General features: G+C 39.2%; 1 non-coding gene across 1 annotated transcript; it reads left to right on the plus strand.

Annotated features, from left to right (window-relative positions):
• The first annotated feature begins 6,638 nt into the window (after positions 1 to 6,638).
• LOC118153369 (small nucleolar RNA SNORA61) lies at positions 6,639 to 6,767 on the plus strand. Its single transcript, XR_004742608.1, has one exon. It is a non-coding gene; the product is annotated as a small nucleolar RNA SNORA61 (small nucleolar RNA).
• The last annotated feature ends 5,774 nt before the right edge of the window (positions 6,768 to 12,541 follow it).

Genomic DNA, 12,541 nt, shown 5'->3' on the forward strand with positions numbered 1-12,541 from the left:
TGAAATAATGCAGTTCAGCCAGAATGCTTCATACCTGATGATGCTTCAGGATGTCCTGAAATGACTGCACATTACTGTTTGGACATTACATGTGAACATACTTTTCCCCTTGTTTGAAAACTGCCTCTGATAGCCAGAGTCAGGCTCCAACAGCTGCCACTGCACTCCTTGTGCTCACCACCTTCATACCTCTCTGATGGGTCAGAGCAGTCACCCAACACCAACCCAACCTAGGCCCACCAAAGTCAACCTTCAGAAGGTTGTATTGGAAATTTCAATACAGAGGTCACCAGAATGTGAGCACATTTATTATCACGTTGTGGAGACTAAAGACCGCCAATTCCTGCAGTTTGTGAAGCTGGCACTTCCTTTCTAGTGCTGGCTGTTCACCTCTTAGAGTCCATAGGAGAGATCATCATCTTTCCCATAAATCTCTCTTCTGGTTTAAGTTTGCCAGTACTCTATTCTTGTAACTCGCAGTGCTGAAACAGACCCAGACTCCTACTAAATGGCAGGAATTGTGATACCTGCTAGGGTAATGAAGATAGATATATAAATAATAGTTTCCACCTTTTAAGATCTCACAGAGCATCAGTAGTAAACGTGGTCTTACTTTCACTTATTTGATTAATCTATAATCAATATATTTGAGTGCATGCCTTTTATCCTGTGAGAAACCCCGTTCATGCAGTTTGACACTGGAAATTCTGGCAAGACAGAGAGTTTATCAGGCTTTGTGGTTATGTGTATTAAATATAGGCCTTCTAACTGCTACTGGTAACTCGTTTTTAACTATTGGACATAATCTCCTGATAAAATGTTATATTTAAAATATCATTTGATCTCAGTCAAACTTAAATACCAATTAGAGACATTTTAGAAAAAAAATTGTTTTGTTTGTTTTTGAGACAGGGTCTCACTCAGTCATCTAGGCTGGAGTGCAGTGGTGCGATCACGGCTCACTGCAGCCTCAACCTCCCAGGTTCAAGTGATCCTCACACCTCAGCCTCCCAAGTAGGTGGTACTGCAGGCACTCACCACCATGCTCAGCTAATTTTTTTTAATAAAATTTCGTAGAGACAATGTCTTGCTATGTTGCACAGGCTAATCTCAAACTCATGGCCCCAAACAGTTCTCTACCTCAGACTCCCAAAGCGTTGAGATTACAGACTTGAGCCACTGACCAGTAGCATAAATTTCCCAGACAGTTCACAAGAAAGGAAGGAAATTACTACCAACATTAAACTTAAGATTTAAGTGAATTTTTTTTTTTCACTTTGAGAATACATCTTGCTTTAAACACAAAATCTTAGCAGCTGGAAGCCTGTTATGTGTTTAATTAAATGGCCCACATATGTGTTTGTAATGCACAGCACTGCGGTCTGTGAATGGAATCCTGGAATCCCCGGGGTGTACTATCAGCCTTTTGCCTCACTGAACTCTCCTCTGGAGGCCATGGGAAACGGGGTACTTGTTTGAGTTTTCGCCTCGGTTCCACATTTCCTCCATCAAAGACTGCTGTGTAAACAGACTCATGTTCAAAAGGTGCTGGGCTCCACTGACCTAATCCAATCTGAAGTGCCAGATCTGTCCACAGGTCCTCGAGATTAGGCCAGCATGGCCAGCTCACCAGCCTGGGCCTACCCCAAGCCTGATTCATCTGATTGGTTTCCCTTTTGCGCCCTTCTTCCCCTGGGAGAGGAGATCCTCAGTACGGACTGGAGCCCACAGAGCATGGAAGCTGAGACAGGGATTCTTCTTCAATGAGCTGAAGTTCTCCAGATGGCAGCAAGCGCTCGTCATGCAAATTCTTGGCAGCAGGGAGCCTGTCAAGTGGCTACTGCTGCTTATTGTTACCAACACTCCCCCACCCCCTCCACACAAATGCAGAAGAAACACCATCTGTCGCCTGTGGGGCTGAGCGGTTCTTTCCAAGTCCCTTCTAGTCAGTGTGGCTCAGCAGCCCTGCGCTGCATACGCAGCCCAAACAGGAGTTGCCTCTCCAGAGGCCTTGAGCCAGCCAGGACCTGACAGTCCTCCTCTTCCACATCTCCCGGGCCTGGCCCCCGACCCAGGGCCGAGCCAGGACGGTTTGCTGGCAGATTTCTCAAAAGATAAGTTATGTAACAAGAATAGGAAAACGATTGTGTTTTCCCCTTTAGATTCTGGGAAAGGAGCAAGATGAACTGAGTCAGCCACGTGTCTCCATCACTAGCGAGAAATGTTCATAGAAGGTAACTGGCTAAAGAGCACACTCCAGATGCGAAAAGCACAGCCCGGAAGCTAAGAGGGTACCGAGAACAGCAGCGTGACTTCGGGTTTGTGTTCTCTTCTCTCCCATTGGCGTGATGTCTCCCGATTAATGATGAACTCTCAGAAGAACTAAAAATGTTATGCACAAACGAAAGCTGTCACCAAAAACTCTGAGCTGTGGAGAAGGCCTAATACGTTGTCTATCTTTGAATTCTGAGACCACCGTGAAGTCATTCAATAACTGTTTTTTCTTCTTGTTGCTGTTGGGTTGGAGGGGGGATAGTTGTATATACAAATGCAAATGCAAACAAGAATAATATGCCATGTCCTGTCTGCATTTTGAATGTTTCTTTTTTAACCCCAGAGGTCCAGAAGAGAGTTGTTCATATGCCTCACCTCAGGTTATACTATCTTCCTTTATCTGTGCAAATCTCCCATTTTATTTTTTGAAACTTTCAGTATTAATTCCCCATAGACATAGACATGCGTAAAATGCAATCTCTGTCTTTCAAATCTACCTTTCAAACATTTGCTTAGATTCATATTCCTGAAAATATTCTACGTTTTTCTTTTACCTGTGTTCACTTTTAATTTACATAGATTGAACTATGATTTGTATCATTCCTGATCTTTTCACCATTATTATGCTTTGAGGTCTACTCCATTGCCATTCTTCCACACAGATGTCACTTTGCCATGAAGGGTCTCATTCTATCCCATTTTTCACGCCATGGCTTGTGTTAATGGGTAAATTTGAGAAGAACGGCTGGGCATGCTCTTCTCTTTTCCTTCTGCCCTTTCTTCTTCATGGGTCCCGGCAACTTTCAGAGAGTTGTTTAGGTCCCTTTTCTCCCACACTAAACATCTTACAATGCTGTTATCAGTAATAAAAGCAATATTTAGATCTCCATTCATTCTTGCTTTTATTTCTCAATTTGTTCAGAATCCAGATAAGGAAGATAATTATTCTTTACTGGTGGCCTTTAGTTAACTAGGTTTCACTGTTTGCATTTACACATGATATTTATATATTCCACTGGTGATAAACGTGTACAGTTGCCTCCTCCCCTTTGCTAACAAGACTAGCACTGTAGTAACCAAGTCTGCCTGTGGACATGGGGGGAGATTCTGTGCAGTGTACACCAGGAGAATTTTTGGATCACTGTTACATGAATATTTAATTTTACTAAATACTGCCATATTACTGCCCAGAGTGACTGCATCATCCTTACCTCCAACAACAGTTGATATTATGAGCAGTGGATATTCCGAAGCTACCTCACTTTTGCCAAGTAACTCATGACTGTTCAAATTAGTAAACATGGGCCAGGTGCAGTGGCTCATGCCTGTAATCCCAACACTTTAGGAGGCCGAGGCAGGCTGATCACTTGAGGTAAGGAGTTTGAGACCAGGCTGGCCAACATAGTGAAACCCTGTCTCTACTAAAAATACAAAAATTAGCCGGGTGTGGTGGCATACACCTGTAATCCCAGCTACTCAGGAGTCTGAAGTGGGAGAATTGCTTGAACCCAGGAGGTAGAGGTTGCAGAGAGCTGAGATTTCAGTTCTATACTCCAACCTGGGTAACAGAGTAAGACCCTGTCTCAAAAAAAATAAATACATAAATAAATTAGGAAGCAACTGCTCATATGCTTATTAACTATTTGATTCCCATGTCCATACTCATACATTTTATTCTTATTTTATTTGGTTTACAGACTTTCTTGCTTATTTTCCAAAAACCAATACACGCACTGCATGTGTGTATTTATGTGTATGTAATATAATTCCTTGTTAGTTTTCATATTATAAATATCTTCCTTCAATCTATATCTGCCTATTAACTTTGCTTATGTAGTCCTTTGTTAAACGGAATGTTTATATTTGGATATTGCCAAACACATTCATTTTTCCTCTTCTCATTTGTGCTTTGGGTTATTGTTGGAGTTTCCTCCACACGAGATCACAAAGATAAATTTCTCTATTTTCTTCCATAACAGCTTTAGATTTTTGCCTTTCAGCTTTAGCCCTTTAATCTAATCTAAATGGATTTCCTTTCCTTTTTCTTCCTTTCTTTTTATATATGCTAGGAAATATGAATTCCAAATTTCTTTTTCTACATATGGTAACCTAATTATCTCTATTTCTTATCTTTTCTTCCTTTTTTAATTTTTTTCAAGATGGAATGCAGTGGCATGATCATAATTCACTGCAGCCTTGCTTGAGCCATCCTCCCATTTCAACCTCCTGAATAGCTGGGACTACAGGAATGCATCACCACACCTAATTTTTTTAATTTTAATTTTTCGTAGAAATGGTGTCTCGCTATGCTGTCCAGGCTGATCCCAAAGACTTGGCCTCAAGCAGTCCACTTGCCTCAGCCTCCCAAAGTGCTGGCTTTACAGGTGTGAGCCACTACTCCTAATCCCTTGCTATTTCTGATTATCATCTCAATGTCATATATTTTTTCTCTGCTTTCTGAACTCTATCACATTCTATTATCTACCCGTATGTTCCTGTGCCAGTACCACATTTTTAAACAATAGTTTTACAGTATGTCTTAATTTCTGTTTAGGCAAGTCTCTCTTAGCTCTTTTTAAAAATTATTTTAACTATTCATGGACCTTTGTCTTTCTACATAAATTTTAGAATCAATTTTTAAAGTTACTCAAAAGTTCTTTTGGGATTTTTACTGGATTTGTTAGAATTAATAAATTAAGTATTAGAAATTAAAATATATATGCAGAATATTAAATATGTCCCTCCATTTATTCACATTTCTTTGTCTTTTTATTATGTTAATAGTTTATTGAAGCTTTTGAATTTATGATTATATCTCTATTACTTTTTTAAAATTTATTTTCCTTGTCTTATTTCATTAGTTAGAAGCTCTCATAATGTCATCAGGGTTGAAAATGAACATCCTTGTCTATCCATGAATGGACTGGGTTCTGGCACTCCTCCATTAAAGCTGACCTTCCTATAGATTTTTTTTTCACATAGCTTTCTTATATCAAGTATTTTCTGTGAATCGAAATGTTGTAAATGTGCAAAATGGAATGATTACACTGCTGTTGTGTTTTCGACATGAGCTCTCACAAAAAATAAAACAAGTCCAATACAACTCAATTTCATTTTCAATGATATTGAGGACATACATAGTCTATGCTGGAAAACATACCCCAGTGGTTTTTAAATGTTAACCTGCATTGAAATTACCTGAGAGCTTATTAAAACACAGATTTTTGGCCACATCTCAAAGTGTCCAATTCAGTGAGTTTGGAGCCAGGCTCCAAAATCTGCATTTCTCATAAATTTCCAAGTGATGCTGATGCTGCTAGTCCAAGGAACCACTTTGAGAACCTTGACAGAATCACCTTCATTCAACACTGATCTTCTCACGGGCAATTTAATACTTTATTTCACACCCAAGTTGCGTCTTGTGTCTTAGGCCAATAAATCATACAATGTATTAGGTTATATACTATATATATAGTAAGCCAGGTGCAGTGGCTCACACCTGTAATCCCAGAACTTTGGGAGGTCAAGGAGGGCAGATCACTTGAGGTCAGGAATTCAAGACCAGCCTGGCCAACATGGTGAAACCCATCTCTACTAAAAATACAAAAATTAGCCGGGCATGGTGACAGGCGCCTGTAGTATCAGCCACTCGGGAGGAGGCTGAGGCAGAAGGATAGCTTGAACCTGGGAGGCAGAGGTTGCAGTGAGCTGAGATGGCACCACTGCACTCCAGCCTGGGTGACAGAGCAAGACCTTGTCTCAAAAAAGTAAAAATAAATATATATAGTTACTGCTATTCATCTGTTTCTGGGTCTTAAAATTGCTATTGAATGTAACTTAACTTAATATTAAACTTTACCAAAAGAAGCTTAGTAAGATATTCATTTCTTTTTCAACAAAAAGCCTCCTGATTATAGCTCTTACGTAATCACCTATCGTATGTTTCTCAGACTTAGGAGTCTGGTTGGCTTCCCCAAGTTCAAGTTAAATCCTGTTTAGCTCCTTGGGGAAAGATAACAGAAGGAAAATGTTCTTTGCTTAAAATGATAGCATGCAGTTAGAAAATGCTCAAAACCCAGAATCATGTATCTTTATGGGAGTGGATCTGAGCCTTTAGAGTTAATTTTCTTCAATTTAAGAAATAGGCTGCTTCCCATGTCAAAGTATCTCCCAAAATTTTTGACTTTTAATGTCAGACAATCTTTACCAAACAATAGTTTTATGGGTTAAACATCAAGAAAACAATAGACTAATTTTTCTTTAAGATGTATCACAGACTTGAAAACATACTAGCAATGCATATTTAGTGTTGTTGGGTTTAACTCAAAATGGTATAAAGAAATCTAACTTAAAAACACAATTATGTCCTTCTATACCCTTTCCCGTCAGATCTGAACATTGGTCTTGGTGGTGGTAAAAGGAGGAAAACTAATACTGAAGCTGGCCTCAATGTTGTAATCTGGTATATGGCATGTGGCTAGTTTCAAACAGGGAAAAAAACACGGTTATGCAGATGTAAATATTTTTCTAATTTTTCCCCTAATTTCACATTCTTTTTCCATTAAAAATAATAGTTTCTACCAGGCTCGGGAGAACAGCAGAATGTTCAATGATCTTCAAATCTGTTAAGAGAGCACTTCTTGGCCAGGTGCAGTGGCTCACACCTGTAATCCTAGCACTTTGGGAGGATGAGGCAGGTAAATCATGAGGTCAGGAGTTCAAGACCAGCCTGACCAACATGTACTTTGGGATTATGAGGCAGGCAGATCATGAGGTCAGGAGTTCGAGACCAACCTGACCAAAACTACAAAAATTAGCAGGGCATGGTGGCACATAGTAGCCTATAATCCCGGCTACTCAGGAGAATGAGGCAGGAGAATAGTTTGAACCTGGGAGATGGAGGTTGCAGTGAGATGAGATTGCACCACTGCACCCCAGCCTGGGCAACAGAGTGAGACATCGTCTCAAAAAATATATATATATAGGAGAGAGCACTTCTTACGTTTTTGTCAAGACCCTAAGAATGAATTTCTTGTTCATTAGACAGCTTTTCATACGTAGAAAATCAGTTTGTGAGTCTCAAATGAAACCACTTTTCAAAGACTGGTTCAGGCATTTAGTTATGACTATCACACATCATAAATTACAGGGATCACTTTAATAAATTCTAGTCAATCAGATTAAAACAAGTCTTTGTCATGCCCAATTCTGTTGCTGGTATAGGTATGGCCAATGATTCTACATCTTCATATTTAAGTTCATAGTGCATGAGAAATTAGACTCTCAATGATTAAATTTCCTAAATGTCCAAAACACGATCTGTCCTGTTGAATTCTTTATAAAGTCTTATTTCTTTTAAAAAGCATCTTGGAAATCAAGTGACCATGTTTGCCTTTGTCTTCATATTAAAGATAAAATTGGGAAAGGATATTTTGTCATTTGTAATGGATGCTTCTTTATTCCCTGTTATTAGAAAATTTTATCCCATTACAGATTTTTCTTTTTTCTGAATAATGCCAACTTGATATAAACTCATTAGTTTTTTATTTATATTTTTACAGTTGAACTTTCCACAGTTTGGTTGTGATAGTTGGCTTCTTCTGTTAGCAACTTACACTGTGTTTCCAGTATCTTGTTTTGGGAGTGATTTGGGGGATGGAAGCTTATTTTAATTTAATTTCTAAAGAATATGAACTTCTGAAACAGGTAAATGTAAATTTTAATTCCAATTATGTCACTTATAATTCTGTGACTTTAGGCAATTTACTTAACCTCTTGAAACCTCAGATTCTTCTATTTTAAAACGGGTATATAAGAACTTGCCTTTATAGGACAGAAGTCATCACAGCACCTGAAATTTATTTCAATATAAAAGTTTTGAAAGACAAAAGTATAAATTACATTAAAACATTATACTGAAAGAAATATTTAAAATCCCAAATAAACCTGTATGACGTATGAAATTAATTGGAATTTGTAGCAATTAATTTATTCTACAAATATATATTTTGTGTATCTGCCAAGTTATGATCTGGCTTGCCTGTGCAGATTCAGATCAGAGTTCATAGCTACCTATGGGAGCAATTCATAGAATATGTCCCTAAGGCAACGTAACTGCCAGGCACTCTACCAGGCATTTTGCACAGAATCCATAAAACATTACTTTGGGGTAGATTCCTTGGACTCTTTCCCCAAGGCCTGTGCTCTATTACAACAGCATGCTGTGAAAAAGAAGGCTGACATTTACTCCTGGCAGAAGGGAGCTTTATGGTATTTCATCAAATCTGGAATATCATATCTTGTAAAACACATAATTATTTTATATACCACTAAGAAAGATTAAGAATCTGCCAATTAAATTATGGCATCATGTTTTATGTCTTAGAATTTTAATTTGATATATACTAAAAGAGTCTATTTAGGTTTGCTTGAGATTATATAGCACTTATGCATATATAAAAAGAAAAACAAGCAAAATAAATAAGCTAAGGCATTTGCAAAGCTTTTCATATTTCTAGTTCAACTCTACTAAAACACGTCATATAGAAGAATTGTTAATATCTGTGTTTTTCTATATAACATCATCGTCTATGTCATCAAGAGCATTGGTATTGCAACATTTCTCACTCTATCATGGTGTCTATTTTTTTTTCCAAGCTACTGACATTCTTTCTGCAAATTTGTATGCACCTATGCAAACAATAACATCCATAATATGACTGCCACCTAGCCAACACCAATTGTGAAACACCCAAAGACATAAAAATATGTGAACATTTGTATCTAGAATCATGAAATTCTGTGCCTATTGCATAAGCTATACCACATTTGTTGCTACTATTTTGCTACTTCATAAAAGTTGAAATGAATTTGAGAGTTAAGATCGTTTTCTATGGTTTTTGCACTTTGTCCCATCTTTTCCAGGTTTTTTATCCTTAGTTTTTCTTCTCCTAGGATTGTTTTGTCCTTGACTCCCTTAAATTCCATGAAACAGAAACCTGACCACAGTAGCCAAGCTAAATAGGGGTATAGTTTCCCCACATAACAAGGAAGTCTTGAAACTAAAGGGCTACAAATATGGTGGTCATCAGGGTCCCATCTAGATCCAACATGGGTGGATCCCATCCCAAATCCATATGGCTGTCCTTCATTCTGCCACAGCTCAGGCTCCATCACATTCTTGTACTTATAAGATAGCTGCTGCATCATGGCCACGTCCCCAGAAAAAAAAGCAGGAGATGAACAAAGGGCAACAGGCATCATGAAGGAGTCAGCCCTTTTTATCAGTAGATTTCTTCTTACATCTCACTGATAAACACTAGGTTATACAACCAACCCTAATTTCAAAGGAGACTGAGGAGAATAATATATTTTGACTGGAAACAGTGTTTCTCTGATTATGCTTGGGTTTTCTCAAGTGAAGAAGAGGAAGAAGAAGAAAGAAGAAGAAAGAAGAAGAAGAAGAAGGAGGAGGAGGAGAGAAGAAGAAGAAGAAGAAGAAGAAGAAGAAGAAGAAGAAGAAGAAGAAGAAGAAGAAGAAGAAGAAGAAGAAGGAGGAGGAGGAGAGAAGAAGAAGAAGAAGAAGAAGAAGAAGAAGAAGAAGAAGAAGAAGAAGAAGAAGAAGAAGAAGAAGGGAAGAAAGAAGAAGAAGAGAAAGATGAAGGAGGAGGAAGGAGAAGGAGAAAAGGAGAAGGAGAAGGAGGAGAAGGAGAAGGAGGAGGAAGAGGAGGAGAAGGAGGAGGAGGAGAAGGAGGAGGAGGAGAAGGAGGAGGAGGAGGAGGAGGAGGAGGAGAAGGAGGAGGAGGAGAAGGAGGAGAAGGAGGAGGAGGAGGAGGAGGAGGAGGAGGAGGAGGAGGAGGAGGAGGAGGAGGAGGAGGAGGAGGAGGAGGAGGAGGAGGAGGAGGAGGAGGAGGAGGAGAAGGAGAGGAGGAGGAGGAGGAGGAGGAGGAGGAGGAGGAGGAGGAGGAGGAGGAGGAGGAGGAGGAGGAGGAGAAGGAGGAGAAGGAGAGGGAGAAACAGGATCTACTTGCTACCACTCTAGGGCCCCATAGGTTTAAAAGTATGTGGTAACATGATTGACACATGCACATGGAAGGTTACAGTTCTTGTTTTATTTTTATCTAATTTTAATTGGGTAAGGTTTCACTGAAAATTACACAGATCTCTTAGATGAGTAGTCTCTAATTTTTTTGGCACCAGGGACCAATTTTGTGGAAGATAAGTTTACCATAGATAGATAGTGTCGGGGGCCGGGGATGGGGATAATTTCGGGATGAAACTTCCACCTTGGATCATCAGGCATTAGGTTTTCATAGGAGCGAGCAGTCTAGATCCCTCACAGGCACCTATGTCTAGAGATTCTAATGCTGACCTATTGGCAGGAGACCGAGCTCAGGTAGGAATGTTTGCCCCCGCAGCTCACTCCTGCTGTGCACCTGGGTCCCAAACAGGCCACTGACCACTACCAGTTCATGGCCAGGGGATTGGTGACCCCTGTTCTAGATAATATGACTAATAAATTGTATTTCCTTGTCTTCACAGAAAGTGTTGACTGCAAAGTAAAAACAAATGATGGATGAAAATGCTTACAGGCCGGGCAGGGTGGCTCAGGCCTGTAATCCTAGCACTTTGAGAGGCAAGGATGGGGATCACCTAAGGTTAGGAATTCAAGACCAGCCTGGCCAGCATAGTGAAAACTTAGGTCCACTAATAATATAAAAATTAGATGGGTGTAGTGACACATGCCTGTAATCCCAGCTACTCTGGAGTCTGAGGCAGAAGAATCTCTTGAACCTGAACCTGGAAGGCAGAGTTTGCAGCAAGCCTAGATGATGCCACTTCACTCCAGCCTGTGCAAAAAGAGCAAAACTCCATCTAAAAAAAAAAGACTTTCAAACAATTAAAGTAACATAATATTATACTGATTTTCTAATCCCAAGCAATACATACTTACATACTTAGCAAGCATTTAATGAATCTATGTGGAATGAATGAATAAGTACTTTCCTCACTTTTCAAAAGATCGATTTTAGTTTGGTTGGGTTTTCTTCTGCTCTACATTTCAAGAATAAAACTCTCTACAAAAGGTATATAATAATACTTCCTTACATGTGAATAACATTTAGCCCCAAGTACTTTCTGCCACATTTCAATTTCAACTTTTGTTTTGTTTTGTGTTTTGAGATGGAGTTTCACTCTATCACCCAGGCTGGTATGCAGTAGCAAGATCTCAGCTCACTGCAGTCTCTGCCTCCCAAGTTCAAGCAATTCTCCTGACTTAGCCTCCTGAGTAGCTGGGATTACAGGCACATGCCACAATGCCTGGCTAATTTTTGTATTTTTAGTAGAGACCAGCTCTGCCTCCCAAGTTCAAGCAATCCTTCTGCCTCAGCCTCCAAGTAGCTGAGATTACAGGCACCTGTCACCATGCCCAGCTAATTTTTTGTAATTTTAATAGAGATGGGGTCTCACCATTCCCCAGGCTGTTGGCAATTCGCCTACCTCAGCCTCCAAAAGTGCTAGGTTTACAGGTGTGAGCCACCGCACCCAGCCTCAATTTCAACTTTGAAAGGTTAAATTATAAAAGATATTTCTTTGCATGTTATTCATAAGTATAATCATTACACTAGCAAACAACATGCCCACTGACTTTAGAGTTCAAATTTACATAAAATTTTCATTAATATTTTTTATTAGCTCCTTACCTGTCTCACTCTCCATTTTTATCTGCATTTTGTTCTGCCTACCAGTTCTCTTGACACTTCCATTTATGCATATACTTGGATTTTGCTGTTTTTCCAGGAAATCATTACCCTCCTTATTCCTGATACTGATAAGGATAAGCTATTGTAAGCTCTTCCTTGGTAGCTATAGGCTACTCTTTCTTCCTCCTCTCTCCATTTCCATCTGTCTCATTTTCTGTATACTACTTCAATAGGTGGCATGAGAAAATAGACTTTGCTGTGAACCTCCTTTTTTCCCTCTACTCTGCTCTAGGAAGATATTGTCTTTACAACCTTAAAATTCTACAGTTTTAATCCGAAGTACACAGGCTGTTTCATTAACAACTCTTTTGTACTAATTTTTAAAACCAATTGCCATTCATTTTAATACTCTAACTTCAAGTCCATCAATTTCTACTTTATAACTACTAATTGGATTTGATAGATCTTACCATAGTAAATTCCTGTGGATTTTGTTTATTTTTGCCATTTTGTTATCCTCCTGAGGTTCTTTATCTTCACACTAGTCTACGTAATCTATATTA

This window comes from Callithrix jacchus, chromosome 4 (genome assembly GCF_049354715.1).
Source record: "Callithrix jacchus isolate 240 chromosome 4, calJac240_pri, whole genome shotgun sequence".
Classification (NCBI taxonomy): domain Eukaryota; kingdom Metazoa; phylum Chordata; class Mammalia; order Primates; family Cebidae; genus Callithrix; species Callithrix jacchus.